The 16,125-nt window shown below is 44.0% G+C and overlaps 1 protein-coding gene across 1 annotated transcript in view; it reads left to right on the top strand.

Moving 5' to 3' along the window:
- The first annotated feature begins 3,221 nt into the window (after positions 1-3,221).
- IDH1 (isocitrate dehydrogenase (NADP(+)) 1) overlaps positions 3,222-16,125 on the top strand; it is a 36,067-nt gene continuing 23,163 nt past the window's right edge. The window contains exon 1 of the mRNA XM_054970646.1: positions 3,222-3,362. The gene's annotated coding sequence lies outside the window, so the exon portion shown is untranslated. The remainder of the gene's footprint in view (positions 3,363-16,125) is intronic.

The following is a 16,125-nucleotide window of genomic DNA, read 5'->3' as shown; positions in this document are numbered from 1 at the left end:
CTTTATTTAAACTATAAACTGTATGCCATAACATAATAAACACAGAGAATAAGAAAAAACACACAATTCTAAACATGACATACTAACAATACATTTATCTATATAATTAAAAGGAAACGGGAAAAGAAAACAAGAAAAAAAACCCTAGATTACACTACAGGTTGAGTATGGATTTTCTTCACAACAAGTATATATCATTTCTAGAGTCCCACTTATTCTAGGTTAGTCACAAACCCCCTCTTTTTTCTATTGTTCATGTTTCTTAATCCATAAATGCAGATGTCGTCAAATCCTTGTTATCCATTTCATGCAAAAAGTCTATTAACGGTTTCCATTCAGTGAAGAAGTTAACGAACGTCCTTTCTCTAATCAAGGCAGTAAGTTTTGCCATTGACGTGAACTCCAAAACTTTTGTCAAAATAGGTTGTACCACTTCAGACAGCAGATGGAATATCACACCTTAAACGCTCACATGCCAACCTACCCCCCCCCCTGCACACACACCACATGCAAATAAGAACTGGCACATCAGCAATAAGTATTCTAATCTTCCTTTACATACACGTGTGTGTGTGTGTGTGTGATATGTACACACCTTGGGAAGCTTTTCAGTGGGGAAGATGGCTCTGAAAAGTGGCATGAGCGGGGATGGAGAAGAAATCAACAGAAGCGTGGAAATGTCACAGTAATCCTAATTTATAGAGGAATCCTGAGCAGAATTACACCTTTCCAAGACCGTTAACAGCCATCGCTTTAGAAGAGTTTCCTGCTAGCCTTTTGACCGTGAGACGATTACACGTGGCTCTTAGATTTACATTTAGTCCTTAACGAATTCTAAGAAAATCAGCCCTTACCAAAGTTAAATACTTTTATACAGGAGGGGGGGTTTCTGGGAAAAGAGGTGGTAGAACTCTCAAGAGGGAAATGAGGAAGAAACACACGGGATTCTTTGAAATCATATTATTTTCATGCACTATTGCCGAGTATTTTCAAGAGGCACCAGAACTCTGTTCCACCGCGTTCTTGCTGGAAAAAGCCCTGCTTTTATATCCCCTTGATTTCAGTATGAGAACTGGATTACATGGATACAGAACTGACTTTTAAGGAAAGAACAGAAACCTATAACATTTCTATGGCATGCGGAGCCAGAGGAAAGGGCCACAGCTCTCCCCCCCCTGCAAAAATAGTGCACGAGGGAAGCACAAAGCCCCTCCTTCCCTCTGCAGCATTTGGAGCCACACAGGCTGACAAACTGCCTGGGGGCACTTTTGGAGTGGATGCGGGCAAGCAAATCTAAGATTAATCCCAATAACATCTACCCTCTCCCTGTGAAAGTTGCCCACCACCACAGTTTGTTTTTCAGTTGCTGTTGCTGTGCTGCTATATCCAGTTGTATTGCTGTATCGTTGATTATTAGTTGGATTGTTGCCGCCAGGCAAAAGAGTGCTGCTATTTTTATATGATGTTTTAATGTTTTAACATGGAATGTTTTAAAATGATTTTAAGGTTATCTGCCCTGAGCCCGCTTGCAGGGAGGGCTGAATACAAATATGATATAAATATGATATAAATACAAATATGATATAAATAAATAAGATGGAGGTGCTACTGGTGAGTGGAAGGTGTGGCTGGGATGTAAGTTGTCTCCCATTCTAGCTGGGGTTCCACTCCCCATGAAGGGACCCAAGCCCCCTGCTGGATAAGCAAGCAGCAACTGTGGGCAGGAATGCCTTTGATCAGCGTTGACTGGTTAGCCAGCAGTGGCCTTTCCTGGGCAGGAAAGATCTGGCCACTGTGGTGCATGCCCTGGTTACATCTGGAATAGATTACTACATTGTGCTCTACATGGGGCTGCCCTTGAAACGTGTTCAGAAACTTCCATTGGTGCAGAATGCCACAGCCTGGATGCTGACTGGAGCGAGTCGGAGGGGACATGTCACTCCAGTCTTAGCTCTTCTACACTGTCTTCCAGTTTGTTTCTGGACAAAGTGCTGGCGCTGACCTTTAAAGCCTTATATGGTTTGGGACCGCTGCAGTCATCTCCAGGTGCCCCTGCCTTCCAAGACTAGGTGGGTGGCAACCCAGGAGAAGGCCTTCTCAGCGATGGCACCAAGACTCTGAAACTCTCTTCCCCAGAGTGATTCGCCTGCCCGCTTCTGTTGCTGCTTTCCGCCAGAGGGTGGAGGCTTTTTGTTTCAGGGGGCATTCCCTCAATGATCCCTCCTCCTTCCTCAGTGTTTTAACTGTTCTTATTTTTTGCATTCATTTTAAGCCCTTGTTTTAATGACATATTTGTATGTCAAGAGGCACATCAGCAGATGCCAGGGGACAGTTCCAATGGCGATGAGGAGCTACTGGGCAGCAGCACTAGAGGAAGGTAGCACTCTTTCATAGACAGCGATGTGCTATTTCAGCTCACCCTGACTCAGTACTGTGCAGAAGGCAGCCACGAACCACTGCTCAGCATCTCTTCCCTGGAAATCCCTGTGAGGGGGCAGCTGTGCTAGCTCATTTCTGCAGAAACAAGCAGCTGCCTTGCAGCGTTTTAAACACTACCCACCGGGTGTTCTCGCAGCAGCTTTAGCGGACCCGAGTCTTAGGGCGTCTGATGTATTTCCCCGTTCAGAAGTTGTTTTAGGTAAGGACCCCAAAACACAAGCACGGGGTCAAGGGGGCATGAAATGCAGGCAGCAGAGGGGGGAATGCAAGGAATGCAAAATCCAACTCCAAATCGGGAGAAATGCAGAGGTCGAGAGCCAGGCTCGAACTTCCCTGGGGGACGCTGGGGCACCCCTCTCTGCCCGACCCCCTCGTGCATGACAAGTAGGGAAGAGGGCGTCTGTGTATCCCCCTCTGAACTCTTGGCGGGACGGCAGGAGAAAAGTGCGCGGGACTGCTGCGCAGTCTGTGCCGGTAGGATCTCCCGGAATTACAACCGATCTCCAGGTGACAAGGCTATTGCCCTGGAGAAAACGGCCGTCTTGGAAGGGGGCCTCTATGGCATCCCGCTCCTTCCCAACCCATGCCCTCTCCAGGCACCACTGCCCAAATCTCCAGGAATTTCCCAACCAGGAGCTGGCAACCCCTCAGTGTGAGCGAGAGCGCGCGTTGTGCCACCGCCCCTTCCGCAATCCCTCCTGCGCCGCCTCTTCTGCTGCTGCGTGGGAAGCGCGCATTGGCGGCGCGCGTCCCGCCTTCTCCGCGGGCAGGGGCAGCCGCTCCGCCCGGCCCTCCTTATCCAGAGCGGCAGGCACGGGCGGCCTCTTCTCTCGTCTCCTCTCTTCTCCTCTCGGGCAGCCGAGCCGAGCCCAGCCGCGGGACCCTCCAGCCGGGCACTGGGAGCCTCTCGCCGACCCGAGCAGGTCAGTCGCCCGCGCCTCGCCGGGGTGTGTGTGCGCGCGTCTGATTTTCGTTGCAAATCCCGGCGCGTCCCCGTTTTGCTTGCATCTCCTTGGCGCGCCCCCCTTGCAGACCCCCGAACGGGCTCCGGGGCTGGAGTGTCGGCGCCGCCCCGGCTCGGTCTGCACGGCCCGGCTCCTTGCAGCAGCGCCGCCGGGGCGTTGCTTCGTCGGGAGCGGAGCGCCGGGCTGCGCTGCCAGGGCGAGGCGAGCGGAGCCGCCCTCGTTGCGCTCCAGGCTGCCGGGGCGCAGCTGCGGGAATCCGACTGCCCTCGGCCCTTACGGGCTGCCCCGATCCCCGTTGCCGCTCGCCCCCCCTTCGCTTCGGGCGTCGGCCAGGCTGGGAAGGCGCCAGGAAAGGGGGTCTCTGCTGCGTTGCGAAGGCGCTCCTTTCCCCCCTTCCTGCCCGTTGTTTTAATAGCAAGCCCTTCTCAAGTGCGCCTCTGCCGGGCGTGTCCCCAAGCAAACCCCTTCCGAGAGGCCTTCCCGATGCTGCAGCGCAAACTGGCCTGTGACCCACCGACCGTCCTTCAAACGCCAACCTCGATTCCCCCCCCCCCCCCATGGTGTGGAGCTTGATCCTGCCTGTAGGAGGGGGTGGAGAGTGCCCTCAAGGCACGGATGACTTAGGGTGACCCCTGGCGTGGGTTTCAAGGCAAGAGACTGACGGAGGGTGCGTTGCCGTGGCCTGCCTCTGCATAGTGACTCCGATCTTCCTTGGAGGTCTCCCATCCAATTACTAACCAAGGCCGACCCTGCTTCGCTTCCAAGATCAGGCTCCCCTGGGCTAGTCAGGTCAGGGCATATAAGAGGTGAAGGAAACGTAACTGAGAATGAAGTTCAAGTAAGCACTCAGAAAGCAGGAGGATCCAACGGTTGTATTTGAACCTTGACTGTTTCCAGGTGCAAGGTCTTATAGCGTAGTTTAGCTGCCAGAATTTTCTCTGTCCTGCCAGTAAACTGGGGATGTATTCGTTTTTTGGATTGTAAGAAGTTGAGCTGCATGGTTTATGATTTACAGTATTTATATACTGTACGGTTTATGATTGACAGCATTTATATACAGTACAGTTTATGATTTACAGTATTTATATACAGCTGTTAGCTAGGAAAGCTTGTCCATAAACCAAGAGGTGGGTTTTTAAATTTATTTTTATTTATTTATGTTATTTATATTCCGCCTTTCTCACTGAGACTCAAGGCGGATTACATAGTGTGAGATTAGTACAATTAGTGGCGAGGACAAGGGCAGGCATTTCTATACAGTGTCAAGAACATTTCCATAAATAATGCTATAGGGTAAATGAATACAGCTTCAAGAACATTTCCATAAACAATCTCATGGGGTAAAAGAATATAAGTTTACAACGATATAGTATGAGCAAGGGTCCAGTATGGGGTTGAGGAATTGTTGAAACAGAACATAATCTATTCTAGGACTTACATTGAACAACATAAATCACAGGTAGGATATAGGAGTACATATTTAAAGCAACAGATAATATGTAAGGCAACGTAATGGTGAAATTATGGTTTAAAACTCATTTGCGAAACATCTGGGATCCCTTTCCTACAATACCACCCTCTTAGCTGAGAAAAAAGGCCTTTTTGAATCATTCAGTTTTACATTTTTTGAAGAAACCCAGAAGGGTGGGGGCTCTCCTGACCTCCTCAGGCAGGCCGTTCCATAGGGTAGGGGCCACCACAGAGAAAGCCCATGTACGGGCTGCTGTTGATTTCGCCCATGTACAGGCTGGTACCTGCAAGAGACCTTGTTCAGATGAGCGAAGCTGCCGCAGAGGGACGTAGGGAGAGAGGCGGTCCCATAGGTATGCTGGACCAAGGCCGTGAAGGGCTTTGTATGTAATAACCAGTACCTTGATAACGGTAGCTGATAGGTAGCCAATGGAGTGACTGCAGGATGGGAGTGATGTTCAAGCTCCTGCTCGCTCCTGATAATAGTTGAGCCACCGCATTTTGCACCAATTGGAGCCTCCTGGTTAACTTAGATGGGAGACCAATGTATAATGCATTACAATAGTCAAGTTTTGATGTAACCATAGCATGGATCTAGGTGGTTTTTATACGTATATTCTATCCTTTTCCCGTAACGGCACCAGCAGTGTGTGTGGGGTTTGCTGGAGTGCCTGCTGCCATCCCCCTCCCCCCCCCGTTAAACCTTGGCCGAAACGATCGAGAAGAACTGATTGAGATTATAGCCCTGTTCATAATTTACAGTGAATGTATGTACAATCCTTGTACTGGGTACACTTGGTTTAATATGCACGTTGAGTCATTCTCATGTTACATTCACCGCATGTACAACTGACTTGTGTTATATGAACTCCACATTTATTCACGTCCCGGAACCAAGTTTTGTCTGTAAACTGAATGCAAATTGGCTGTTTCTTGCAAACAGATGTATTCGCCTAGTGCTATGAAAATACAGCAAAAGGGCACCTGTGGAATCTCAGAAAGGGTTCGTAGAGGGGAAGGAATCGGTGAGCTTCAATAGGCATTTTAAAATTAAAAACTTGCTTTTGGGAAGAAGGGAAGAAAGAAAACGATCGAGGAAATGAAATCAAAGCCCTTGAAGAAATACAGCTTTTCACCGCAAGGTTCTCAGGGAGAGGGGTGAGGCCATACATGTTGATTCTGGCACAGCCTGATCTAGTTGAACAAATATGCTATTCATATTTCTTTTTCAACTGGGGAAAAAAATGACTTGCTTTATTTTCAAAACAGCTCTTTCGCCGAGCATTGAAGCACAAGTTTTGAAATTTCAGCATTGGGTCAACTTTCTTAAAGGGCTTTGTATGTAATACAAAGATAGCCAGATGATTTCCAGTTTCTTGCAGGGAGACATTGGATCAAGGTGGCCATTGAGGCTTGTGTGGATGAACTTGGCTTGTGGTCAGGTTTCCCCATGTTCCTTTCTTCCCTCGCCCATAACGCATGGATTTATTTATTTATTTATTAGATTAGATTTTTAGTCCGCCTTCCCCGCCGAGCATAAAAACACATAAAAGCAGATAAAAACATTACAATAAAATTTAACAATAAAAACTTCTCCTCAGATGGCAATGGAAGAGTTACTTCATTGCAGGCGTGGCCCATATATCCGTATCTATAGATATATGTAGGGTAGTGGACAGATCTTTTCAAGTCAAGTCAAGTATGGCCGGCGGGGGCCCAGCGTAGCCTCCGTCATATGCTTGGAGGAACATCTCTGTCTTACAGGCCCAGCGGAAGGATAATAAATCCTTCCGGGCCCTGGTTTCATCAGACAGAGAGTTCCACCAGGCCGGTGCCAGGACCGAAAAGGCCCTGGCTCTGCTCGAGGCCAGGCGAGCCTCCCTAGGACCAGGGACCACCCAAAGTTTTTTGTGTGTAGAACGAAGTGTCGTACACACAAAGTATCCTACACACATGTAGCCCCATGCCTTAGCTGGAGTTAGTTCCCTCCCCCCCCCCCACATTCTAAACCTGCATTAAATCTCAGTATGGGCAGGAGGGCTAACTGCAGCAAAGCAGTTGTGTAACCTAAGTTAGTTTTCAGCCAGGCTAGTTTTCATGCTCTGTGAGATTAGCAAACCAGCTTCACACACATTCGGGCTTAATGTAACATCTGAAAAGCCACACACTCTGTAGAAGACCTGAAATCACATAGCCAGGGGTTTGGGAGGTGGGGGTTGCTTAATCTTGTTTCAAACAGTTCGTTCAGGGATGTTCGTGTCCATCTTTTTAAAAAGTATGTGGAGATAATTGAAGAAATTCTGAAGGAGTGGATAATATTTCTGTTCCACTCTTTCTCCCAAGAGTTTGGAGTTGCCTGACGGGGGGGGGGGTGTCCCTAAATGGCCTTCTGTCCAGGTTCTGCTCTGGCCCAGGGGAAACTGCATCAGGTGCCATGAGCCTGTGCCCTCGGTAGACTTCTTGGGGCCACATATCTAGAGATCTTTACAAACAGCAATAACGCCCCTGTTTAAATGATTATGGTTATCCTCCATAAAACCCTCTTGATCTCTTTGCCGTTGGTGTGATCAATGTAGGGGAAAGGTGCTTCTTCCTAAACTAGCCAAAGCTAGTCATGCCTGCAGGGTGGAGCCATGTATTGCAGGGTGGGGTTAGTGGCTGCGCCCCTCTGGGCCTGCACCGCACCTCACTTGAGGGTCCGTCTCTTTGACACTGGGCTGCTTAAGCTCGCAGAAGGGGGGGAGCCAGTTTTCTGTTCCCTCTGCTAACTGCCGCCTGCTTGCATGTCCTACCGAACTAAATAGAGAATGATGTCTTGCTCCTGTCTACATACGCTGATTCCGCACACGTTGGATAATGCACTTTCAATGCACTTTATCAATAGTTTGAGATGGATTTTTTGTTCCGCACACAAAAAAATCCATCCCAAATGATCTATAAAGAGGATTGGAAGTTCATTATCCAACATGTGCGGAATCACTCATAGCCCTGAGTTGTGATGTTTATATTTGAAGGAGGAGGAACTAAATCATGTCAGTCTGCCTCGGGTAGGTTCCTTAGAGAAGCAGCATAGACATTTTCCAAATAAAAAGGTAGGTCCCAGCAACTGGCTTTATTATATTATAAAGCTAGTTTTATATGCAAGGGAATGTAACACTCTGCAGGAGTTTTTATATTCTGTGGTGTAACATACTTCACAAGGTTGTTCTGAGGATAAAATGGGAAAGCACAGGTACTTTCTCGAGTTCCTTGCTGGCAGCAATATCTACCTCCTCCAACCGTGACTGGTGCCGTTGTTACAGTTGTATTTGCAGGCAGCCCAATTCATGCAGCCCTTTCTTCTTGCGAATGTGTGTCCAGAGGTTGGTACTGCTTAGAACAAAGTAACTCGATGAACCTTTGTTGAGTATAACTTTGGGCAAGTAATCCCAGTTGCAAAGTGAGAACGCATGTATGCATTGAGTCCGTAATATATATATAAACTTTTGCAAGAGTATTTTCAAAACCTAACTTTAAAGCTCATGTACAAATCATTTCTGAAATTGCCACATCATCGCTCTTTCATAACTGCCTCTAGTGATCAAATACCTCTTTAAGGCTCAAAAGTAAACGGAATGTTTTGCAACTGGTATTTTGTTGGCGAGGATCAAAGTGCAAATGAGAGCCATAGAATTTGCTTTATTTCATTTATTTGAATGTCAGGCTTACAATATTTACAGGAGGCGAAGGTCTGCAAAGTAAACAATGTAGTGCAGGCTAGTATTACTTTGAATTGCCCTCTTCATTCGTGGGAGTTGCCTGCTTATGTGAACAGGTAACCTACCAGCTCCCTGCTCCCATGTCTTAGAATGATTCCGCACACATTAGATAATGCACTTCCAATCCTCTTTAGAGATCATTTGGAACTGAATTTTTCGTGCGTGAAACAAAAAATCCACTTCCGAACGATTGCTAAAGTGCATTGAAAGTGCCTTATCCAACGTGTGCGGAATCAGCCTTAGTTACAACAACGATGACAATCTGGAAGGCAGGGGAAATTGGAGCAGGGGAAATTGCAGACTTCACTGCTGTTGAGATCTGCAAGCTCTCTGCTCACATATAAGTGTCATGTAAATCTTAGTCTCTGTATAAATAAGTAAATGCCTCTCACCTTTTGCGGGGGTTACAGTTTTGGATTGCATTGCTTTGCAGAGGCTGAACTTGTTTTTTTTTTTTTGAAAAAATTTTTATTGGGTTAGAATCCGTTATTTTTACATTTACATTCAATTTTCCCCAAATTTTTCATTTCTAACCCCCTCCCTTTCCCCCCCTTTTGTTGACTTCCAACAGTTTTCCAACCCTTTGTCCCTTTTCCCTTACTTCTATTAAATTTCTCTATCTAAAGCAAATACATATTCTCCATTATACTAAGCAGTACATCCTTAACTACTTTTCTTATTGTATACCCAAACTGTAAGTCTTTGTTTCCATCTTGGATAAACAATTTATCCCATTTTCCAATTTTGAATATTTCTATATATCATAAACCTATATATCATAAACCATAAAAATCTTACACATTTAAATCAAACAATTTGACTTATTCTCTATGTATTACTCATTCTATCTTTTTATGGTAATTCTATATAACTCTCGTCACATAGTCAATCAATTTGACTCGTCTATACATTCAGTTTGGTGCATTATACAAATCTTATCAAAGAAAGAAAATATTGTTGATTACTCAATCCGTATATTTAATCCTTATCCTTAATTATTTTCTATCAATATTCTATTTATTAACCAATATATATCTATATATATATCAATCTGTTAATCTAACTGCTTATAAATTCACATTTATCTCTTCCCCCCCCGGTAAAGTCACCCCCCTCTACATTTTATTATACTTCAGTAGTTCTCAAACTGCCACAGTTTTCCTCCCACCTCCCATTTCTTCTCCAGATATTGTTTCAGCTTCTCCCAATCTGTGTTAAACTGCCCTGAGTCCAGATTTCTCAGTTTTCTTGTCATCTTGTCCATTTCTGCCATGTACAGCAATTTGTAGGTCCAATCTTCAATAGTTGGCACTTCTTGTACTTTCCATTTTTGTGCATACAAAAGTCTAGCTGCTGCTGTCATATAAAATATCAACGTCCTATGATGGGCTGGAATTCCCTCCATTCCCAAGTTTAGTAGCAGGAGTTCTGGGTTCTTATTTATTTGAAATTGTAAAATTTCACTCATTTCTCTTATTATTTCCCCCCAGTACTGCCTAGCTACCTCACACGACCACCACATATGATAGAGGGAGCCCTCATGCTTCCTACATTTCCAGCATTTATTAGAAGTGTTCAAATTCCCTAGCGCAATCTTCTTTGGTGTCATGTACCAACGATAAATCATTTTATAGATATTCTCTTTAATATTTGTACATGTCGTTGTCTTCATTGTAGTCTTCCACAAGTATTCCCATGCCTCCATTGTTATCTCTTTGTTAAAATTTATAGCCCATTTCACCATTTGTGTTTTAACTGTCTCATCCTCAGTATACCATTTCAACAGTACTTGGTATACCTTGGATATTCTTTTCTTGTCCTCTTTAAGAAGGGTCTGCTCTAGTTCCGAATTCTCTATTCGTATACCTCCCTTTACAGAGTCCGAGTTATACAAATCTCTGATCTGTCTATACTGGAACCAGTCGTAATTCGGTGATAGTTCCTCTTGCGTCTTTATTCTAAGTTTAGATGCTTCTATTTTAGTTATTTCTTTATAAGTCAAACATTGTCTTTCGTTATGAACAGCTCTCGGGTCTATCACCTCATATGGAACCACCCACCAAGGAGTTCCTTCTTGTAGATAAATTCTGTACTTCTTCCAGATTGTGTATAGACTTCTCCGTACAAAATGGTGCAGGAACATCGAGTTGACCTTTACTTTGTCATGCCATAGGTATGCATGCCATCCAAATATTTTTTTATATCCCTCTAGGGCTAATAGTTTCTTGTTCTTTAATGTCATCCACTCTTTCAACCAAACTAGGCAGATTGCATCGTGATAAAGTCTCAGGTTGGGCAGTTGCATTCCGCCTCTTTCCTTTGCCTCTTGTAAAACTTTCATTTTCACTCGAGGCTTCTTGCCTGCCCATACAAAATCTGATATTTTCCTCTGCCATTTTTCAAATTGTTTAGAGTCTCTGATGATTGGTATTGTCTGTAGCAAAAACATCACTCTTGGTAACACATTCATTTTAACCGCTGCAATCCTACCCAACCATGACAGATTGAGCCTATTCCATTTAATCAAGTCTCTCTCAATCTGAATCCACAATTTTTCATAATTATTCTTGAACAAATCTATATTCTTTGCAGTCAGTTCAATTCCCAAATATTTCACCTTACTTGTTACTTCACAATCCGTTGTTTCCATTAACAATTGTTGTTTCTGCTTAGTCATGTTTTTGCATAGTATCTTTGACTTCTTTTTGTTAATGAAGAAACCTGCCAAGTCTCCAAACTCCTTGATCTTATCTATCACTTTTGGCATGTTCTCCAGTGGGTCCTCTACAATTAACATTATGTCATCCGCAAATGCTCTGACCTTGTATGAATAGTCCTTTATTTTTATTCCTCGAATTTCCTCGTCTTGTCGTATTTGTATCATCAGAATCTCCAATACTAAAATGAACAACAGTGGAGACAACGGGCAACCTTGTCTTGTTCCTTTGCTTATAGTCAATTTCTTGGTCAATTCATCATTCACCACAATTGCTGCAGTCTGGTCTCTGTAAATTTCCTTAATTGCTCTGATGAATCTTTCTCCTAATTGTAGCTTTTCCATAGTGGCAAACATAAAGTCCCAGTTTAAGTTGTCAAATGCCTTTTCAGCGTCAACAAAGAAGAAACCAACCTCTTTATCACAACGCTTATCATAATATTCAATAGCATCAATCACTGTCCTTAAATTATCTCTTATTTGTCTGTCTGGCAGAAAGCCTGCTTGCTCCTCCTCTATAACTTCCGAAAGCCACCCCTTCAGTCTCTCCGCCAGTATCTTCGCAAAGATTTTATAATCATTGTTGAGTAACGATATAGGTCTGTAATTTTTCACACTAGTCAAGTCTTGGCCCTCTTTTGGGATCAATGATATGTTCGCTTCAGACCAAGTGTCTGGAATCCTTTGATCCCTTAAAACTCCATTGATCACCTCCTTTAGGAATGGTGCCAGCTCATTGGCCATAGTCTTATAAAATTTAGCTGTAAGTCCGTCTGGCCCTGGCGCCTTTCCTAAATTTGCAGATTGTATTGCCTTACTTATTTCCTCATCCGTTACTTCACTGTTCAGTTTATTTCTCCAAGTGTCCGAGATTTCTGGAAGTGTCATTTTCTCCAGATATGACGCTATTGAATCTTTATTTACTTCTTTCTTATTATACAGTTTAGCGTAGAATTTATAAAAGGCTCTACTAATGGTATTCTGTTCCAAATACGTTTTATCATCTTCACAAATTTTATTTATTGTTTTCTTTTCCCTTCTCTTCTTCAGTTGCCATGCCAGGTACTTCCCAGGTTTATTTGCACCCTCAAATGCTTTCTGATTCAGCCTTTTGAGATTCCACTCCAATTCTTTATTACTCATTGCTGTTAGCTGTTCTTGCAATATTTTAATTTCCTGGTATAATTTCTTTTTCCCTGGTCTCTTTTTTAACTGTATTTCCTTAGCTTTTATTTTCTCCTCAATCTCTTGTCTCTTCTCCTCTTTCTTCTTTCTTGCTCTACCATTTAAGTCCATTAGTATACCCCTTATAACCGCCTTATAAGCATCCCAAACTTTATCAGTTGGTACTTCTTTATTCACGTTATATTGTATGAAAAACTTTGTCTCTCTTCTCAATATTTCCATATTCTCTTTTTCCTGTAACAAATCCTCATTTATTCTCCATGCTTTCCTTTTCCTCCTTTTCCCCAGCTTCCACATAATTGGGTTGTGATCTGAGCCTACCATCGGCATTATTTCTACATCTTTAGTCCATAACGCCAAATCTTTTGAGGCCCAGATCATGTCAATTCTTGATAATGTGGAGTGCCTTGCAGAATAAAAAGTAAACTGTCTGCTTTTAGGGTACTCTCTCCTCCATACATCTTCAAGAGTCTCTTGTTGAATCAGCTCAAAAAAAAGCTTTGGTAATAGTCCTCTTTTCTTTTGTGCCATTGTAGTCTTTTTATCCAGTTCCAAATCTGTCACTCCATTGAAGTCTCCAGCAAGAATTATCTGGTCATATGAAAGATCATCTAAATGCTTCCTCAAATCCTCAAAGAAGCTCTCTTTTGCACCGTTGGGTGCATAGATTCCGACTACCAACACTCTCTTTAAATTCCAAGTACATTCCACTGCTACAAATCTGGCTTCCACATCTTTCATTATGAATTTTGGTTGCAGCTCCTCTTTTACATACAACACCACTCCTCTTTTTTTCTTACTTGAGGCCGCTACAAAGTCTTTGCCCAATTTTCCCAGTTTTAGATATTTTACATCCTGTTTTCGAATATGAGTCTCTTGCAAACAAACAATATCACATTTTTGTTTTAGTAGCCAGTGAAAAATATTTTTTCTCTTATTCGGTGAATTTAGTCCATTTACATTCCAAGATAACACTTTACACTCCATATTCATAATCTTGTTGGTAAGTCTTTTTCATTGTCCCTTATAAATCGCTCCATCTCCCGCTCAGATCTGATACGCTTTTTGGCGCCTCCAAATTCGAAGGACAAACCCTCTGGGAGCTCCCATCTGTACCTGATTTTCATGTCCTTCAGCATCTGGATTAGCGCTTTATATTTTTTCCGATCTAGTAACACTGATCTGGGTAGTTCCTTCATTATAATGATTGTCTTGCCATCGATCTCCAATGGATCTTGAAACTGTTTAGTCACAATCTTCTCTTTCATATTTCTTGTTGTAAATTGTACAATCACGTCTCTTGGTACTTTTCTCTGGGTTGCAATTCTCGAGTTCACACGATATGCCACATCTAGGATAGCCACAACATCCTCCTCCTCCTTCCCCAGGTATTCAGCTAACACCTCCGTCATCTGCTCTTGCGCTGTCTTTCCTTCCATTTCCGGCAGGCCGCGAAATCTGAGCTGCTTCTCCATATGTCTACTTTCCGCAACCGCCATCCTTCCCCTCATCAACCTCATCTCTGTTTGTTGCGTATCTGCTAAGTTCTCCATCGCTCCTTCTACTGTTTTAACTCTCTGCTGCGTCCCTTGTAATTCACTTTGTATTGTTTCCATACCTTTCTTCACTTCTGACAGCTCCGATTTTACTTCTGACAGCTCCAATTTTACTGTCTGTTTAACCTCTTTGATCAGCTCCAATTTCATGTCCTTAAATTCTTTAATCACCTCCAAAAGTTTTTTATCCAGGTTTTCTATTGCCGATTGCCACTCTTTCTTCGACATCGTGGGGCTTGCTTTAGCTCGCTCCCACGAATCCGCTCTCTTCCTTAGCTCCGTGGCGTTAAATTTAGTACCTTTTTTATTTCAAATGTCCCGGTCTTCTTGCATAAATTAATTTTAAAGGGTCCAAAATGTCGGGCGTCTTTTCTCTATGGTCTCTCTATGATTTTATAATCCAATATGGCCTACTTCCTTTTCCGCTGAAGCCGCGACCCTTCCCCTCTCAAAGATGGCGATTCCCTTCTTCCTGCCCTCCAGCAAGGGCCGCTTCTCTCCAGCCGCTCTATTGTTGTTACGCACTTCCTGTCTCCCGTCTTCCCACAGCAGGTCTCGCGATGGTGTCTTTTTCTCACAGCTCCAAAGCCACAGGTATTCAAAACAATAATCCGATTTCTTTAATAACTTCTTTAAACTTAGTCTCTTTTCTAATACAACTCCTGCCGGAGCTTCCCCTCCTTTTCGCTAGTCTGTTGCAGTTTAAAAGTCTACTTTTTTTCCTCTCTGTTTTTATCAATCTGTCCCGTATCGGAAGATAGTGATCTTTACCTTCCCTTCACTTTCCTCGGGTTGTAATCGCTGTTTCGATTTCAAGTTCTCCTTTCCACTTCTTCCCCCAATCGAAGCTTGGGTATGTAGGTCTTATGCCAGCCGAATTGGCCCCAAAACTGCCGCAGAGATTGTAGCCGACCCGTCGCAAGGTGGGACCTCAAGGATCGGGAGGGGACCCGTTATGTAGAGCCCCCCCTCGTCCGAGATCTAACTCACCCTAGGGTCTTGAGCGTTCTTTGCCTGCTCTCCGCCTGAGAGCAGTCGGCCGCGGGCTATTTTTCACCCCGCCGGCCGCTTAAAACGGCAGTCCGGTCAGCTCCACAAATGGAGCTGCATTAGACCTCCATGAATCCCCAAGCCGGAAGTCCAGAGGCTGAACTTGTTAATTACCATCTACTACACAGTATACAAAGACTTGAAATCCCCTGAAATGTACAATGTTGGAGCCACTTTTCTGTGACCTGTACATTCGAAGGATAGCTCCACTTGAGATTTGCCTGGATTGCAGAAGTAGCAGCCGTTAGCCAATGCAGTCCACTCACAGGGAAGTAGAAATCAAGAATTTATTAATCCGTCTGTCTCCAGGCTGTTAGGTAGGGTTGAGTTGACACCTTTTAAACTGGTCATTCTAACTATCCCTTTCGTAGAAATTTGATTGCAGCAATTTCCAGTTGATGTCATTTAGCTCCATGCCCGGAAACCATGGAAAAGCTTCAGCTGGCCATTTCTGCGTATTAGGGACAGGGCTCTTTTTTTTTCCCTGGCTTGTTAGCAGACCTGGTGGAAGGAGAGCAGGTCTGTCCTTACATCCTTTTTTTGTTCTTTTCCCTATTGCCTCTGGCCATTGCTCATGAAACAAAAAACGATGCAGATAATTGCTTGTAAATTGCAAGAGACTACTATACCAGTTTTTGCACTTTGCCAATGGTGGGAACACAGGCAGTTACATATTACTGCAGGAGGCTTATACCGACACAAAGGATGATTTGGAACAATGCTGGGTTAGTAACCCTTCCCTTGCAATTCCTGGAGTACAGTTTTCAGGTATGCAGGTCTTCTGGAAAAAATAAATGCAGGTCCAGTTTAGAAGATTAGTAAATGTGCTGAAGGTGTGTACTTTTAGTCTGTATGCTGCCCATTTGGCAAGCCCTTGCCATCACCGGAAGTGTCATTGGCATGACTGATTTGCATATGCCAATCAGTCAGGGGCATATGCCCCTGACATCACCTATCCTGGCTGTTTTGGACCCAATCCTGGCCAT

This window comes from Eublepharis macularius, chromosome 2, assembly GCF_028583425.1.
Source record: "Eublepharis macularius isolate TG4126 chromosome 2, MPM_Emac_v1.0, whole genome shotgun sequence".
In the NCBI taxonomy this organism is placed as follows: domain Eukaryota; kingdom Metazoa; phylum Chordata; class Lepidosauria; order Squamata; family Eublepharidae; genus Eublepharis; species Eublepharis macularius.
The sequence above is the reverse complement of the archived record's forward strand: the minus strand, read 5'-3'. Positions and strand labels throughout refer to the sequence as shown.